Here is an 18989-nt window from a genome sequence, read left to right as displayed (position 1 = left end):
CTCATTTCTTCCATTGAAGCAGCTGCAACAACTCTTTTCTTTTTATTTTTTATTCTTTTTGTCCTTTCCCACTTTTGCTTTCTTCCAATGACATCTTTTTGTAAAAATGTCAGTGTTGTAAAACTTTTAAGTTTAGCTTCCTGCCACAATATATATATGTAATAAAAAAATTTTATTCAGGAGATCCCATTGTGGCACAGCAGGTTAAAAACCCAACTAGCATCCATGAGGACTTGGGTTCAATTCCTGGCCCTGCTCAGTGGGTTAAAGATCTGGCACTGCCATGAGCTGTGGTGTAGGTCACAGAGGCAGCTTGGATCTGGCATTGCTGTGGCTGTGGCATAGGCTGGCAGCCATAGCTCCAATTCACCCCCTAGACTGGGAACTTCCATATGCCACAGGTGCATCCCTAAAAAAGACAAAAAAAATTCTATTTATAGTTTTTTCCTTTTGCGTTAATCCCTCAGTTTCCTGTAATTGTGGACTAAATAGTACCCAGCCAAAACAAAATTACTCTTGTTCACAATTTTATATATAGTACAGTGTTTGGCCATATCTTAAAAGTCTTAATTCCAAATGAAGTAGATTAAAAAGCTTAAAATGCTGATTTTTCCCTTTGATATTTTATAAATGTATATGAAATATCCTGTTAAATATATAATTTAAAACCAATTATAAATCTTTATTTTTGTTATAGTTGAGTTACAATACTCTATCAATTTATGATGTATAGCAAAGTGAACCAGGTGTGTATATAAACATATGTATGTATACAATCTATATATAACATATATATATATATATACATGCACAATCTTTTTCTCTAATTATCTTCTATCATGTTTCATCACAAGCGATTGCATATAGTTCCCTGTGCTGTATAGTAGGATCTCATTGCTTACCCACTCCATATGCCATAGTTTGAATCTACTAACCCAAATCTCCCAGTCCATCCCGCTCCCTCCCCCTTCTCCTTGGCAACCACATGTCTGTTCTCCATGTCCATGAGTCTGCATCTTTTCTGTAGACAGGTTCATTTGTGTTTTATATTAGATTCCACATATAAGTGGTATCATACGGTAATCGTCTTTCTTTTTATGATTTACTTTACTTAGTAAGAAAATCTCTAGTTCCATCCATGTTGCCGCAAATGGCATTGTTTTTTTCTTCTTTATAGCTTAGTGGTATTCCATTGCATATATATATGCACCACATTTCTTAATCCTTTCATCTGTTGACGGACATTTGTTTCCAATTCTTGGCTATTGTGAATAGTCCTGCAATGAACATAGGGGTGTATGTATTTTTCTGATTGAAAGCTTTGGATGTATTCCCAGGAGCAGGATTGCAGTATCATACGGTAGTTCTAAATTTAGTTTTCTAAGGTATCTCCATACTGTTTTCCATAGTGGTTGTACCTATTTACATTCCCACCAACAGTGTAGAAGGGATGCCTTTTCTTCACACCATCTTTAGCACTTGTTATTTGTAGACTCATTAATGATAGTCAGTCTGGCCAGTTTGAAGTGGTACTTCATTGTAGTTTTAATTTGAATTAATCTAATAATTAGTGATGTTAAACATTTTTTCATGTGCCTGCCAGCCATCTTCTTTGGAGAAATGTCTTCTTTGGAGAAATATCTATTTAGGTCTTCTGCCCATTTTTAAATTAGGTTGTTTCTTTTTTCACTTTTGAGTTGTATGAGTTGTTTGTATATTTGGAGATTGAGTCCTTGTTAGTTGCATCATTTGCAACTATTTTATTCCATTCTGTAGGTTGTCTTTTGGGGTTTGTTTTTATTTGTTTGCTTACTTGTTATGGCTTCCTTTGCTGTGCAAAATCCTTCAGGTTAGATTAGGTCCTGTTGGTTTATTTTTGTTTTTATTTCTATTGCCTTGGGACTGACTTAAGAAAACATTTGTACAGTTAATGTCAGAGACTGTTTTGCCTATATTCTCTTCTAGGAATTTTATGGGGTCTTGTCTTATGTTAAAGTCTTTAAGCATTTTGCATTCATTTTTGTGCATTGTGTGAGGGTGTGTTCTAGTTTCATTTATTTACATGTATCTGTCCATTTTTTTCCAGCACCATTTGCTAAAGAGACTGTCGTTTACCCATTTTATATTCTTCCCTCCTTTGTTAAAGATTAATTTAGTGTAAGTGTCTGTATTTATTTTTGCATTCTCTATTCTGTTCCATTTGTCTGTATGTCTGTTTTTATGCCAGTATCACATTGTTTTGATTACTATAGCTTTGTAATATTGTCTGAAGTCTAGGAGAGTTATGCCTCCTGCTTGTTTTTATTTACTCAGTTTTGTTTTGGCAATTTTGGGTCTTTCATGTTTCCATATAAATTTTTTTAATTGTTTGTTCTAGTTCTGTGAAAAATGTTATGGGTAATTTAATATGGAGTGCATTAAATCTGTACCATGTGCAAGAGGCACCCTGGTACCAGAGATCCCATGTGTGCATAGAGGAAGATATTCCTATAGTGGTCCCACCTTCCCAAACAATGGCAGATTGCTTGTCCTGTGGGTCAAGGCCTCTATCCAGGTTCCCTTGGCTGTGATGCTTGGTTCCCCAGCCCATGGTACACTGCTCCCCTAACCCCTCAAGCAGTCTCCATATAGTGAACCTTAGTCCTCTTCCCAGAACTGACTTCCAGAGCCTGAGTCTCAGCACACAAGCATCTCAGTCTGCGGTGTCCAGGGGTGGTAGTACAGATGATTTTGGGGGCTCTCTCTCTGCTTTGCCTTTCTCAGTCTGGCTGCTTCACTTTTCTCCAAGGCTTTGAGGTCACTCCTTCTGGTCCATCCCTGAATCAGTTAGGAGACTTCCCTGGGTGAAGGTTCCTTTTCTCTTTCACAGCTCCCTCTCAGGAGGGCTGGTCCAGTTCTTTTTTGTTTGTTTGTTTGTTTTTCTCTTCTCTCCCTCTCTCTCTCTTTTTACTTTTTGTTCCATCCAGTTATGTGGTGCGTTTCTTGCCCTTTTTGGAGGAGTGGCAGTTAAGGTCTTCTGCCAGTATTTCATAGATGCGCTGTGCAAATCGTTCAACATGTTAGTGTTTTTGTTTTTTTAATGTTTGTGGGAGAATGTGAGCACCATGTCTTACTCCTCTGACATCTTGATCCAGCCTCAATTAGAAATCTTTTTTCAAGAATTTGATTCTCAAACATAATAATTTAGGAGTTCCCGTCGTGGTGCAGTGGTTACTAATCCAACTAGGAGCCATGAGGTTGAGGGTTCTGTCCCTGGCCTTGCTCAGTGGGTTAATGACCCGGTGTTGCCGTGAGCTGTGGTGTAGGTCACAGATGTGGCTTGGATCCCACGTTGCTGTGGCTCTGGTGTAGGCCTGTGGCTACAGCTCCAATTCGACCCATAGCCTGGGAACTCCACATGCCATGGGAGCGGCCTTAGAAAAGGGAAAAAGACCAAAAAAATAAAATAAAATAAAAATAATAATAATTTAAATTATAACTATCTTATAGGACATATATATTATATGTCATCTTATAAAAAATATGTTCCTTTATTACAAATTAATAATATAAAATTCAGACCAAATATAGAAATAGGAACACTTGACAATTTATTATAAAAAGTATATTGTCAGAGGCTAGAATTCATCACTCTGTGTGTGACTCAATCTTTTATTTATTTAACCAAAATATCTGTTTTACTTGTTTTTCATATGATGCTATAAATAGTTTTGACCTTTATTATTTAAGGATTTTTAAAAATCCTTTTAGATTTCCTTGAACAGTTTCTTTCAAAAATAATTTTATTAATTTTTTTAGTCGGTACCATTTACAAAAATTTCCTCAGTAGTGCCCATTGTGGCTCAGCGGTAATGAACCTGACTAGAATCTGTGAGGATGTGGGTTCGATCTCTGGCCTTGCTCAGTAGGTTAAGGATCTGACACTGCTGTGAGTTATGGTGTAGGCTACAGATACAGTCAGATCCCACTTTGCTGTGGCTGTGGTGTAGGCTGGCAGCTGCAGCTTCAATTCAGTCCCTAGTCTGTGAACTTTCATATGCCACAGTTGCATTTCTAAAAAGAAAAAAAAAAACAAAACTTCTCAAACGAGCAAGATAAAGATATATATCTAGTAAAGTTTTCTCAAAATTGAGAAATATGGAACATGGAATTAACATAAAAACTGAGAATTTTGCATGGAATATGGAGTTAACATAAAAAACAGAATTTTGCATGAAAAAAGCTTCAAAATGTAGGTTCTGGCACTCATTTTACTGGACATTTGCTTAATCAGATGTGTTTTAGCAGTTCTGAGGATCTATGCATCTTGAATGTAAATGAAAGCCATACAAGTTCTAATTTATATAAATGCAATTTTGATCTGTATAATTTAAATCTAGTACACTAATTTTAGCAATCAATGTACAGAATATCTACTCATACTTATTAAGTGTAAAATTGTGCACGGCTCTCCTTTGTTTTGATGATGAAGATGAATGACTCTAAATCTTAGTTTTTATGCATTCAGTTTGCTGGAGAGTGTCCAACTATATTGCATTTATATGGGATTTGCAAAGACCTGTAGTTTCAAGGTAGTAGTATTATTTTAAATTATTCTTAGAAGATTATAGGAGACATACGTATTTAAAGTAATTAAAACTACATTCATGTGCCAAGAAGCATGTGCATTCCAAGTTTTATAAATGATAAGGAAAAATCATTGTATGGCAAAAATCTTAGCTTTATAAAAATCTTTAAAGTTGTGGATTTTTATTTTGGGAGGGGTACAAACAAACCAGGACAATCTGTGTTTTTCTTCAATTCTAGTCTTATTAGAATTATAGATCATAAATAAGTACTATCTATCCTTTTATTAATATTTTGCAAACCTCCTCTCTCTTAAGCCTGGCTGAAAAGAAGGAGTGGAAGTAAGCACATACTGGTAATTTTTCAGAAAACGAAACCTAATTTTTTGATTGTCAATGAAGAACTGCCCCAGACAAGTTAAAAACACAGGGGACGCTTCACTCAAGAATTTTACAATAGGAGTCGAGAGTATTTCAACTGGGGCAGAAGCTGAACTCAACTCTAGGGAAACAATAGCCAGGAGAGCTGAAGTGAGCAAATGGAAAAGCACTAAATGACAATGGGGTTCCCATAAAGTCAGTCAGTGGGATTTGGACATGTGCCTCTGCTAAGTGGTACTTGCGGAATTTTAAACTCTCACAGAGGCTGAAATCTGGGTACTACTTTCCTTGATTATTACATTTCAAAGAGATGGCTCCCAGGTCCTTGAGAAAGACTTTGCCTGGGTTATAAAACCGGCATCAAGCTGGGAGAAGATTTACATCTCAAAGGGGCAGAGAAAGAATTTACAATTGCAACTTTTCTCAGAAAGGGGAGGTCAGAGGCTTGTAAACCAGATAAGCTTTCTAAAGTTTAGTCAAACTGAGAAAAACAAGGCAGTCTGGTTAGATCTAGGTTTCCCTGATTTCTTAGAAAGAAAATGGTTGCCATGTTGACACAGGTTTCTTGCAAGATTTCTTTCTTAAAGCATTTCTGCTAAGCATCTTTGTGGTTAAAGACACAGTTTTATCCAATGTTCCCTATTAGAATGTAAATAATCTCTTGGAAATCAAGCTTGGTCACAGACTAGTATTGTGAATGACTTACATGGGGAAATCAGATTGCTTTCCTTCTGGCTGAGCACTGTGCCTAGGGAATTAGTATTTCAATGGGAAGAAGAGGGAAGAAATGATCACTGTTTTACATGATAAACTTGGGGAATATAAACCCAGTAGGATGCCACCATTAGGGACTAAAAAATTGCATTTGTACAAGATAAATTTAGCTCACATTTGCATTTTGCATTGGACTCCAAGAGTGACCAACTATCAGAGCTATAATTGGAAACTCATCCTTCTGCTATTTTTATGGAGAACTCAAAGATTAAACTCACCCATATGTAAATGGGTACAATTTTCATGTATTCTCTGTATAAATATTTTATGCTTAATGTTCTTAACACAGAGAATGAACAGAATCCAATACATTGCATTTAAATAACTAAAGTAGGAGTTCCAGTCATGGTGCAGTAGCAGAAACAAATTCTACTAGGAACAATGAGGTTTTGGGTTCCATCCCTGGCCTCACTCAGTGGGTTAAGGATCTGGCATTGCCGCAAACTGTGGTGTAGGTCACAGATGTGGCTTGGATCCTGCGTTGCTGTGGCTGTGGCACAAGCTGGCAGCTGTAGCTCTGATTCGACCCCTAGCCTGGGAACCTCCGCATGATGCAGGTGTAGCCCTAAAAATCAAATAAATAAATAAATAAATAAATGAAGTTGAAGAAAAGCATGTTAGTGTTTCAATTGACTAGGCAATTTCCTATAATAGGACAGCCTAAATATTTTAGGTTTTGCACACCTTAAGTTTTCTGTAGCAACTGCTCAAGTCTGCCTATGTAGCTGAAATCAGTCTTAGACAATATCACAGTATGGTAATGAATGGATATGGCTATTTTAATACAACTTTATTTATAAAAACAGGTGGTTGTCCAGATTTGGTCCATCAGTAGGGCTTTATAAGCCCATGACAACGTGAACATTTGCTGTTGTGAGGAAGTCTCCAATATTTTAACTCCTCTATAGTCTACCTGAGTTAATAGTCTAGTTGCAAAAATATGGTGATATGCATGGTGTTAAAAAAGAAAAAAGGAAAAGATGGTGAAAAACTAAGAATTTGTCAATAAACTTTGAAGTGACAAGAAAAAGAAAGTCTTTCTAGACAGAAATTTCTTTAGAGTTGAAAAGGGCAATTCATTAGCTGATTAGAGCTTGACTGGCTTGAGAATTGTCAGCTCCCTTTTTTGCGATTTTCTGTTCATCAATCTTGAGAAGCTTTTGACCTGTTCATTACAAGGGAGATTCCCAGGCTCACAGCTGACACTGCTTTCTAAATCTGATGCTTTCCTGATTGTGCATGAATAAATTGGTATTCCAGGATAAACAAAGGTATCCCGTGGTTTTGATTAGCCCAGTGGATCCCCAAGAGCCTAATTAATTCTGGATGGATTGTTAAATTTGTTTATGGATTTGCATAGCTGAGGGCCAGTCTTCAGAGTCTGTGAAGAGCTGCCAACATGAACAGCCAGCGTTCAATTCCCCAGCTTTCACATCCATTTGCTCTAACATCTTAGAGAAGTTCTAATCTGTAACAATTCCTTATGAAGGTAAATGCTCTGGATCCCAGTTGCAATCTGGTCATTCAGGAGGATATTAAGGCTAATAGCAATCTCTCAGATCTGAATCGTTTTAATTAGGCAAACCAAGGTAGTCTTTTTCACTGTGAAACACTCCCATTCTCTTACACTGCCTGGAAGGAATAGTTCATTCATTTAGCTCTGTCTGACAGACTGTAATCTAAAAAAAATGGTGAAATTTTTTCAGTTTATTAAAGAGAGAGCAAATAATGTGTCATTTGATTGATTCCCACATTAACATCCTCGGGTTTCCCAGAGATAAATTGAAGGAATGAACACGGGTTAACATTTTTTCCTTCTTTCTCTAATAGCTTTTTAACAGGCCACTGAGCCCACTGTTAACATACAAGAAATTAGTATTGATTAACTGATTGCATGACCCTGTCTGATAAAGGTGGCATAGTTACAGCAAACTCTTCATGTAGGATTGTCTTTTCCATGTGTCTTTGTGGTTCCTCATCCCAGATTACTACATTGAATTCCAACCTTGAGTGATTATACCGAAACTTAAAAAAAAAACTATTAAAGATAGTAAAATAATTCAGTATTCTATGCACTTGCACATTTAGACCATAATAGCAAATCTCCCCCAGTTCGTATATGGTATTTATACCAACCAATCATGCAGGGAAAAGATACTTTATTACTTCAACATTTCATTGATATTTTCCACATGTTTTTAATGAAAAGAAGAGTGATTATCATTATGTTCCATAGCCTTTTTTTTTTAATGCATATATTTAAATACAACCTCAAGGACACTTTGTATGTGAGAACAGAACCACACTAGAGCATAAGTAGCAGGATGTGTCATGAGACTGGATTTTTTTCCCTCTTGCTTAAGTAATAAGTATGGAAATTAAACCAATATTATTTAATATAAGCAATATCTTTCTCAAAGTGATCACAAGGTTATATTTATAACCTAGGTGAAATCTTAACCTATAAACACTTCACTAGTTCTTCCCTAATAATAGCAGGTGTGGCATATGCAGAATTTATTAAAAGCCGGGCACAGTTATAAATATTATATCTTATTTTCACAATATTCTTAAGAGTTGGGTACCATCTTTATTTTACAGATGGAAAAGTAAAGACTTAGAGTGTAAATTACTTGTCAAAAGTCTTCCAAAGTGTGTGCATTGGGAATCAAACTGGGTAGGGTTCTATGTGCTATATTCTATCCAATATCCTGTGATTACTATGTGGGAAAATAATCTGAAAGAGAATGGATGTGTGTATGTGTATAACTGAATCACTGTTGTATAGCAGAAATGCTCATAAGAACTATATTTCAGTAAAACTTTAAAATATGAAAAAAAGCAAACATATACATGTAAAAGAAATCAAACTGAGACAAGCATCAAGTCATGTCTCAAATCTTGGGCTTGCTGGCAGTATAGTCCATGCTTTCATCCCCTATGACGTGCCATCTTATTTGTCAATAGCATGCATCTCTTTAAGACAATTGCTTTCCAGGGTATCCAATGATAGGATGTGTTTGTTCTTCTCACTAATTTTGATCAAGGAGATATCTGAACTCCCCTTTTCGTGTCCTTAGCTTGTTGGGAAAAGTTCCTATTTGATCACAAGACATCGTTTATTTCTGATGAAGTTTTGGTGAAACCAGTTATTTCTTCCTCACATAATAACATCACAAAGAGAAAAAAAATTAGTATCATATACATGTGTGAAGTTTAAATGAACCAACTACTTCGAACAATGCCTGACACATATGAAGTACTGAGTAAATGTTGACAATTCTTTTCTTTTATCCTAATCCTCTGTGGAGCAACTCACTTCTAAAGAAACTTTAAACTTGGTATAATACACCTCGAACCATCATAACTTTCTTATTCCAGCCTATAAACCTATCATGTTAAAATCATCCAGTTGCATGAACTCTTAATTTTTCCAAATCATAAAATTGAAATTAACTTGACTACTTTGAAAGGTCACTGAATTTTCTGTTGGATACCATATTTTGTTAGGTCAGGTTTCAAATGAAAACTATTCGTCATAAGGAAAGTTATTTTCCAAGGCACTAGTGTCATACATATCATTGAAGGAATAGGCTTATTCCTCACATATTTCAGTTTAAAATTCTATTGTATGTAATTTATTTAAAAGAGAAAAATTAAACAAAATTGAACATAAATTTTGAATAGTAATGGTACTATATTTATAAGACAACAGAAGGAATTTCAAAATAATGAATAAATAAAAAGGAAAATGAGAATCACTATTGTTAACATATAAAACTGCATGAAGTATTATTAAAATACAGACCTGTTTATAATACTATATTTTCCTTGTTACAAAGTTATAAAGATAATAAAAAAAATTAAATTCTAATTTTGCACAGAAACATTTTTGCTTCCTTGTTTTAGAGAAAATCTTTTGTGGAAGTCTTTTTTTTATTATATCTCTGCATAACTTTTACTTTTTAATTTTTTTTTTTTTTTTTTTTTAGGACCACGCTTGTGGCATATGGAGGTTCCCAGGCTAGTGGTCTAATTGGAGCTATAGCTGCTGGCCTATGCTACAGCCACAGCTACTAGGGAACCGAGGTGCTTCTACAACCTACACCACAGATAATGGCAAGGCCGGATCCTTAACCCACTGAGCGAGGGCCAGGGATAAAACCCACAATCTCATGGTTCTTAGTTGGATTTGCTTCTGCTGAGCCATGAATGGACCTCTGTGTCCCCATAACTTTTAAATCCCACCAATGACAGGAAGAAATGACCTTTTTTTTCTAATTACTAAATACTTTTATTTATGCTTGTGATTATAATTTCTTTTTTATGTAATTTGTATAAGAAATAATTCCATTCTCACTTGAATTTTCAGAATTTTCCTCACTGGTGGCTCATTTTCTTCAGGATTTCTTGCGATTCCTTTTTCCTACTCCTTACCAGATTTGTCTTTCCACATTTAGACCTCTCCTCTTTTTTTTTTTCTGTCAAGTATATTGAAGGTATCTCGAGAATGTATGCATTGCTACCTCTGCTGTGTCTTTCTAACACCTGAGTACTCGGCCGTCTCTGTGTTATCATCTAGGCTTCTGCAGGGCGTGTAGCTAACTGGGTTCTTGGACATAGGAGTTGGCCCAGCAAGTTTCCCTAGCTGAGGCTTCATTCACCAATGCAGAAAGAAAATTTATACGTGAAATCACAGTCTTTTTCAAGGTATATAAGAATCCATGTTGCTTCATCTTCTTCTTGACATATGTTATCACTAGACTTAGTAATTCATACAAATCAGAAAAGTTTGGCTGAAATTTATATCTACCTGATAGCATATATATGGAGTACTTTTTCAGATTTGTTTTAGCTCCAAGGATTGACTCATTCATTGAGAATTTGTTTGAGTCTCTGATTAGTAGCTCTTTAAAACTGTCTTCTGTTTATCGGTTTTTAGGAGATCTTTATTAATTCTATACATGAGATCTTTGTTAGCTTATAGATGGCAAGTATCTTTTCCTGCTCAGTGGCTTGCATTTTTTGTCACTTAGTAGTACCTTTTGAAGAATAGATGATCTAAGTTATAATGTAGTCAATCTTATGAATTATTCCCCTAAAGGTGAATTTTTTGGTGCCTTAAGAAAACTTTCTTTTCCTCAAGATTATGAAAATATTATATCTTCATTATATATTATTATAAATACATGTATTATTATAAATATTATAATTATATACAATCATATATTATCAAGCCTTCTTGAAGTATGAAAGTTTAATGCTAAAGTTTAGCACGTATTTAAACACCTCCTTTCCTCTCCTTTCCTTTTTGCATCTTTTAGATTCCAAGATCATTTTCCTTCTGATCGAACATCTTTTAGAATTTATTGTAACACAAGTTACTAGAGATGCATTTGATAGAATTTGTACCAGAGTGATAGAATTGCATTGTTTCCTCAGTCAGTCCCCGTCCCGCCACAGAAAAGCATTGAAAGGGTGGGCACATTAAAAATTTTTTGAAGGGAAAGAGTAAAAAGAGGGCCCTCCTTACTTTACAATTGTTTTTATGTTCTCATGCAGCAGACCTGAGTGGGACCTGATTCTTCCCGCCCAGCCCACTCTGTTTTCCTAAAGGCTAAGGGTTGATTGGTCTTTGTATGGGGGTGTGTTTTGATCCTGACTGGTTTCTGGCAGGATGCCTCATTTGCATGGGGAACAGGTGACATAGAGGTGAGGTGAGGTGTGGAATCCATATACCTTTTCTAGTAGGAAGTAGGAAGGAGCAGGCCAGGTTGCTCAAGGTGGGGGAAGAGGCATTAAAATGATACAGGTGGGATGATGATAACGGTTTGGTAATTCTTGCCTTGGCCAGAGGGTTGGGTTTAATCTCCTTGAAGTGGACTTGAAGCTTATAACAAATTTTCTTACTTTTTTTGAAAATATAATAATTTTTATGTATGTAAAGTTCTAAGATTGATTTATCTTTGTTTCATCAATTATAATATATAATCCCAGTAGCCTTTTGTTCCTGTATTTACTCATGATATCAGTTACCTACCTCTCCTTACCATAAAAGCAATGTGCATTTTTTTATTTACGTAATTTTAAAATCAATATTGTAAAAATGGCCATACTACCCAAAGCAATCTACGGATTCAATGCAATCCCTATCAAATTACCCAGGACATTTTTCACAGAACTAGAACAAACAATCCAAACATTTATATGGAACCACAAAAGATCCAGAATCGCCAAAGCAATCCTGAGAAACAGAAACCATGCAGGAGGCATCACTCTCCCAGACTTCAAGAAATACTACAAAGCTACAGTCATCAAAACCGTGTGGTACTGGTATCAAAACAGACAGACAGACCAATGGAACAGAATAGAGAATCCGGAAATAAACCCTGACACCTATGGTCATTTAATCTTTGACAAGGGAGGCAAGAACATCAAATGGGAAAAAGAAAGTCTATTCAGCAAACATTGCTGGGAAACCTGGACTGCTGCATGCAAACCAATGAAACTAGAACACACCCTCACACCATGCACAAAAATACACTCAAAATGGCTGAAAGACTTCAATATACGACAGGACACCATCAAACTCCTAGAAGAAAACATAGGCAAAACACTCTCTGACATCAACATCAGGAATATTTTCTCAGGTCCGTCTCCCAAAGCAATAGAAATTAGAGCAAAAATAAACCCATGGGACCTCATCAAACTGACAAGATTTTGCACAGCAAAGAAAACCAAAAAGAAAACAAAAAGACAGCTTACAGAATGGGAGAAAATAGTTTCAAATGATGCAACTGACAAGGGCTTAATCTCTAGAATATATAAACAACTTATACAACCCAACAGCAAAAAGCCAATCAATCAATGGAAAAATGGGCAAAAGACCTGAATAGACTGTTCTCCAAGGAAGATATACAGATGGCCAACAAACACATGAAAAAATGCTCAACATCGCTGATTATTAGAGAAATGCAAATCAAAACTACCATGAGATATCACCTCACACCAGTCAGAATGGCCATCATTAATAAATCCACAAATAACAAGTGCTGGAGGGGCTGTGGAGAAAAGGGAACCCTCCTGCACTGTTGGTGGGAATGTCAACTGGTACAGCCACTATGGAGAACAGTTTGGAGATACCTTAGAAATCTATCCATAGAACTTCCATATGACCCCGCAATCCCACTCTTGGGCATCTATCCGGACAAAACTCTCCTTAAAAGAGACACGTGCACCCGCATGTTCATTGCAGCACTATTCACAATAGCCAAGACATGGAAACAACAGAAATGTCCATCGACAGAGGATTGGATTAGGAAGAGGTGGCATATATACACAATGGAATCCTACTCAGCCATAAAAAAGAAAGACATAATGCCATTTGCAGCAACATGGATGGAGCTAGAGAATCTCATACTGAGTGAAATGAGCCAGAAAGACAAAGACAAATACCATATGATATCACTCATAATTGGAATCTAATATCCAGCACAAATGAACATCTCCTTAGAAAAGAAAATCATGGACTTGGAGAAGAGACTTGTGGCAGCCTTATGGGAGAGGGAGGGAGTGGGAGGGATCGGGAGCTTGGGCTTATCAGACACAACTTAGAATAGACTTACAAGGAGATCCTGCTGAATAGCATTGAGAACTTTGTCTAGATACTCATGTTGCAACAGAAGAAAGGGTGGGGGAAAAATGTAATTGTAATGTATACATGTAAGGATAACCTGACCCCCTTGCTGTACAGTGGGAAAATAAAAAAAAAAATAATAATAAATAATAAAAAATAAAATTTCTCTTTTATTTTCTTCAATTTTTCTACTAACTATATGTGAATTATTCTAGTTTTTCATTTGTTTTGCTTGACATTTGATGATTTCTTAAACATATAGCTTGGTGTATTTCAACATTTACGAAAAATTTGTGGCTACTATTTCTTCAAATATTGCTTCTGCCCAATTTTCTGTGTTTTCTCCTTCTGGGTTTCATATGAATATATTTTTGATAAACTCATCTGTAATTTCAAATCTTTATTCTTCTGCTTTTCATTCTGTAATATTTCTTCTAATCTCTTTTCCAGTTTACTAATTCTCTTTTTGTACCATGTCTAATCTGTTCTTAATGGCATTAATTTAATTCTTAATTTCAGTTATTATATTTTTTACTTATATAATTTCTACTTGGATTTTTTATGAACTTATTTTTATACACATAATTTTTATAAACCTGTTGTGTTTTTTACACTTGTATATTATTTCTGTTCATTTTTGTAATGCTGTTCTCTCTCTTTGTGTGCCATATCATCCCTTCATTGTTTACTGGATATTTATTTTTAAATTGTTGGAGTTGTCTCCTGCTGCAGCAGGTTAAGGATCCCAGCATTGTCTCCACTGTGGCTTGGGTCGCTATTGTGGCATATGTTTAATCCCTGGCCCAGGAACTTCCACATGCCACAGATGTGACTAAAAAAATAAAATTATTTACAATAATGATTAGATAGGCTAGGGTGATGCTATCTTATTACAGAGAGGAAGGCTTTATGTTTTATGAAATACCTAGACAAAAGTAGCCTACAGCCTACACATTCACTTGCAGAATGAAGAACATTAAAGTCCTGGTGTAGAGGGACACAGTCTCATACTGTCCCTAATGCATCTATCCCATGCCTCTAGGAAAAAGGAACCACGTAGAGCCCTTAGGCTACTCAGTTATCTTCAAAAAGTTGTAAAATTCCCAAAGTAATGAGAGAGACTCCAAGTACAATCTCATTTCTCTAAGTTACAGTTTTCTTCAGGACATTGGCTGGGAAATTCTTCACCGCCTTGTTTTTGCTTTCATATACTCTTTAAAATATATTGTGTGTATTTAACCCAGAGCTATTCAATTTCTTGTTGTTTTTTCTTCAGTGGAAGAGGTAATACAAATTATCTAATCCATTGCTATTAAAGAAGCTTCTAGATAGCTTTTTAAATTTATTCTGTTTTATTTTATAATAAACATTACAGTATAAGCATTTAATAATTTATAAGCATTTAGTATAAAAAATCTAGACATTTTATCATGATAAATTAGTGTATATCTTGGTGTGTCTAAATTAGGTAAAACAACATTTATTTGAGAATCACATATTTCTTGACAAAAGATGCCATCGTAATTCCCCAGTTAAAGAAATTGTTATTGAATAATTGTGAAGTTCTTATTATAAAAACAATTAATTTATTTCTTCTAGAATTCCTAAGTGTTTTTTATTGCAATGCATTTCTTTTTATTTAAATTATTTTGATTAGTAATACCATTTGGTGGAATAGAGGAGGGAAAATATATGTTACCTGAATGTATTACTGATAGAATTTCTCCTAGTTTTCATTCCTATAATAGGAATTATAAGCATGATCACTTCAACAAGATTCTGAGACTAGTATTTAAATAAATTAAAAACTATTTAGCATAAATAGGTACTTTAGGAATTTAGAAACCTGTAAATGTTTAGAACAGGATTCTGTTTACGATAAATTATTTTCTTCTTATGATTTTACAGGATTGATTTTCAAAGTTACTAAAATCATCTTCTTTTAAACTGATGTTTCGCAAATACTTATATTTCATTCCCTTTCCATACTGTTTTAATTCTACATACTATTTTTACCCAAGTTCTTATTGCTGTCTGTATCATACTGCTATTGAAAAAAAAAATGCTCATAAATATTAAGCTGCAGTGGTTGGAGTTGTACTCAACTATACCTGTCTCTCCAGCTTCAGATTCTGCTAGAGAATAATTCAAGTGTTCATTCCTCTGAAGGCAAACTTGTAATATTCCTCTAAGCCAATTTGTAAAAGGGCAAGAGCACAGGAAGGGATCCACAAAAAGAAACTACTTCACTGGCCTCAGCTTTCCTGAGTAAGCAAATGAAAGAAACTGGTCTGGAGGTCCTGCTGTGGCACAGTGTTTTAAGAATCTGACTGCTGTGGCTTGGGTCACTGCAGAGGCATGGGTTTGATCCTCAGACTGGCTCAGTGGGTTAGAGGATCCTGCCTGGCTGCACCTGTGGCATAGATCACAGCTGAGGCTCAGATTCAATCCCTGGCCCAGGGAGTTCCCGTTGTGGCTCAGTGGCTAACGAATCCGACTAGGAACCATGAGGTTGCGGGTTCGGTCCCTGCCCTTACTCAGTGGGTTAATAATCCGGCATTGCCGTGAGCTGTGGTGCACATGCGGCTCGGATCCAGCATACTGTGACTCTGGCGTAGGCCGGCAGCTATAGCTCCGATTTGACCCCTGGCCTGGGAACCTCCATATGCCGCAGGAGCGGCCCAAGAAATGGCAAAAAAAAAAAAAAAAAAAAAGTCAATCCCTCGTCCAGGAAATTGGGGGTGGCCATTGGGGGGAAAAAAAAAAAGACAGAAAAAAGCTGGTCTGGAAATGGTATGATCTTCATAATATGAGATCAAAGGAAACACTAAGGCTAGAGCCCTGATTTCTTTCCTTAAATACTCACGAGGGTTTTCAATAAGAGGCAAAGCTTATAGGCAAAAAGAAGTACTGATTTTAAAACATTCAGTATCATCTGTTATATCTACCTATGTGTTTTTACCTTTGGTTAGGACATCAGATGATTAACATCACATTGATGTCATGTGATATATGATTTTACTGAAGACCTTTCAAATGTGCATTATCATTGAAGCTAAAGGGATAGAGAAGAGTACTAACATAATAGATGTCATTCACTGAACATGAATGTTATTTGTTCATAACTAGCATGTTGTGGATAAAATGTTATGGGATAAAATATGCTATCATTCATGTATATACACAAAATTATATATTAACCATAACTAAGAAAGAATTAAATTTTCAGTATTTTTCTTTGAAACTGTTATTTCTAAATTAACTGTGGAGTTCCTTTGTTGCACAGTGGGTTAAGTATCTGGCATTGTCACTGCAGTTGCTCAGGCTGCTGCTGTGCATGGGTTTGATACCTGGCCTGGGAACTTCCCTAAGCTGTAGGTGTGGCCAAAAATAATTAATAAATAAACTATGGTCACTCAAATAGACACAAACACTCAGGTGCAACCCATCTTACCTCTTAACATCAGTTTTAAATTGGTTTACAGATTGATTCATAGCTATTGTTCCAGGTTGTTAACACATTTCTAGATATAATCAAAGTTTCTCTATGAAATTTATAAATGTAATATGGTTTACAAGTGTTTTATTCACCATTAAAACATATTAGATGATATTAGAATATAGGAATAAAAATGTTTGACATTTGTGATTTTGTGAGACTAAACTTTAGCCTGTTAATAATGATCAGAAAGACTAGTAAAGATGAGCATGCCAATCTTGTAGGTAAAAGAAATCCTGCAGCTAAATGCACTTAAGGAAAAAAAAAAACAAAAAAAACCTTGATTTTGAGGAGTAATGAGTAAATATAATTGTGTATGTAGCTTATGTAATATAGTAAGGAAGAAGTGAAATATGTAGCATGAAATATGCAGGAAAAAATTCTAAAGACTTTTTAAAATACTTATCATTATTTAATAGCACATATTACTGAAACAGTTTTTAAAAATCTCTTAAAAATATAATCTCCAAATTAATGAAAAAGTTTTTACTGTACATGTTAATATTCCCTGGGTGAATAGTAATTCATAGTTCTAATTAGGCATCCTCTCAAAAAATTACATTTTACTTGGATGTCCCACATAATGTTATGCCAAATCTGAGCATTTATTCTAAGATGTTCATATTATCTAATTAGCATTATAATGTATAACTACCAAAAGCACAACTAATTTGAATGCCCTGGGACCTAATAACAGATGCAAAAGGTTAGCGAAGACATTCCAAGGTGACTTAGTAGCAATTTTATTTCTAAATGTCAGAAGAGCCAATGTTAACATGCTGTTTTTAGAATCAGATGTCCCATTATCTCTTACAGGATTTTAGGAGAGACCAGAAGCTGAAATTCAGGAATGTTAATGGAAATTGTTAATAATTCTTATATGGTGCCCAGATGATGTTATTACTTTTATAGTTTTCTCTCTTCCCATAAGTTTGTACTATCAAAGAAAAAAGACATAAAGAAATGCTGTGTCTGCAAATTTCAAAAATTTCCTAGGCCTAATTGGTCCCTTATAATTTCTTTTAGTGATTTTATAAATATAAATAAATATACGACAGAATAATTATTAAGAAAAATAAGTTTGAGCATATTCCCTATGGTTTTGCGGCTCAGGGAACATTGAAATAAAAAGTGAATACAGATAAATGTCATCAGGGAACATTAAATGGTCAGTATAAACAACTGGAGAAGATGCTGTCTCCATCTTTCTATCATTTTTTATCAATTCTGTAAGGATCAAAAGAATAAATTGGACTCAGCTTCTCATAAGATCTTTCAATTTCAAAAGCTTACCTGCTCTCCTCTTTGGTAACATAAAACAATGATGTCTTAAATAACTAGGACTTTTAAAGACAAGATTCTATATAACAGTATAAGGGTCAGTCTCTTTCTGTTCATTTTTATCAGATAATGGTGTGGTAGCCATGATACAGAGATCTCTTAACATCAACATGTAACAAGTACATGTGGGGTATTATATGTTCAGTCCTGGCCTTCTAAGACAAAGATGTGTGCCATTTTTGCTATGACAATTTGTGACAGTACCAAAAAAATCAAAGAACTCTTAAAGAGTGATAGTCTATAAATACTATTTGATTAGCATTTCTCTTCCTCCTTAAGGGGAAGACAGGTTTCAGAAAGAGAGAAAAATAAAGTAAACTGGTGAAAAGGAAGAAGAGGCATTTCTGGAGGAGACCCCAGTGATAGGACCTGATCCTATTTATTACTAATTAAAAGCCACCACTTTGAAAAAAAATAAAATCAAATAAAAGCCACCACTTTGAATGTTCAACCTTCCCACTCCAAAAAAATATCATCAACCACATCAAAGGAACAAAAGACAATGATAGTCTCCCCATCGCCAAGGAAATTTCAGTGAGACTGGTGGTTTCAATATTTCTCGCCTGCCTACGACTCAGCAAAGTCAAAATGCAAGATCCCATTTGAGCACAGAAAGGACTGGGTGTCAGTGAATGTCAGTTGAAAACTAAAGGGCAGGTGCCCACACAGAGGAAGCCAGGCCTCTCTTCTGAGTATGGACAATGGTGGATGGGACAGGGTTCATTCCCATGATTGTTAAGGACTGTCTAGAAACAAAACAGGAAAGCAGATCTAGATTACAAATTATATTTCC

General features: G+C 35.4%; 1 protein-coding gene across 3 annotated transcripts in view; it reads left to right on the top strand.

The window, feature by feature from the left end:
• FSTL5 (follistatin like 5) overlaps positions 1-18989 on the top strand; it is a 786274-nt gene that overhangs the window by 521203 nt on the left and 246082 nt on the right. The gene's annotated exons all lie outside the window — the stretch shown is intronic.

The sequence above is a fragment of the Phacochoerus africanus genome, chromosome 10, assembly GCF_016906955.1.
Source record: "Phacochoerus africanus isolate WHEZ1 chromosome 10, ROS_Pafr_v1, whole genome shotgun sequence".
Taxonomy (NCBI): domain Eukaryota; kingdom Metazoa; phylum Chordata; class Mammalia; order Artiodactyla; family Suidae; genus Phacochoerus; species Phacochoerus africanus.
Note: the sequence above shows the minus strand (reverse complement) of the source record. Positions and strands in the feature narration are given on the sequence as shown.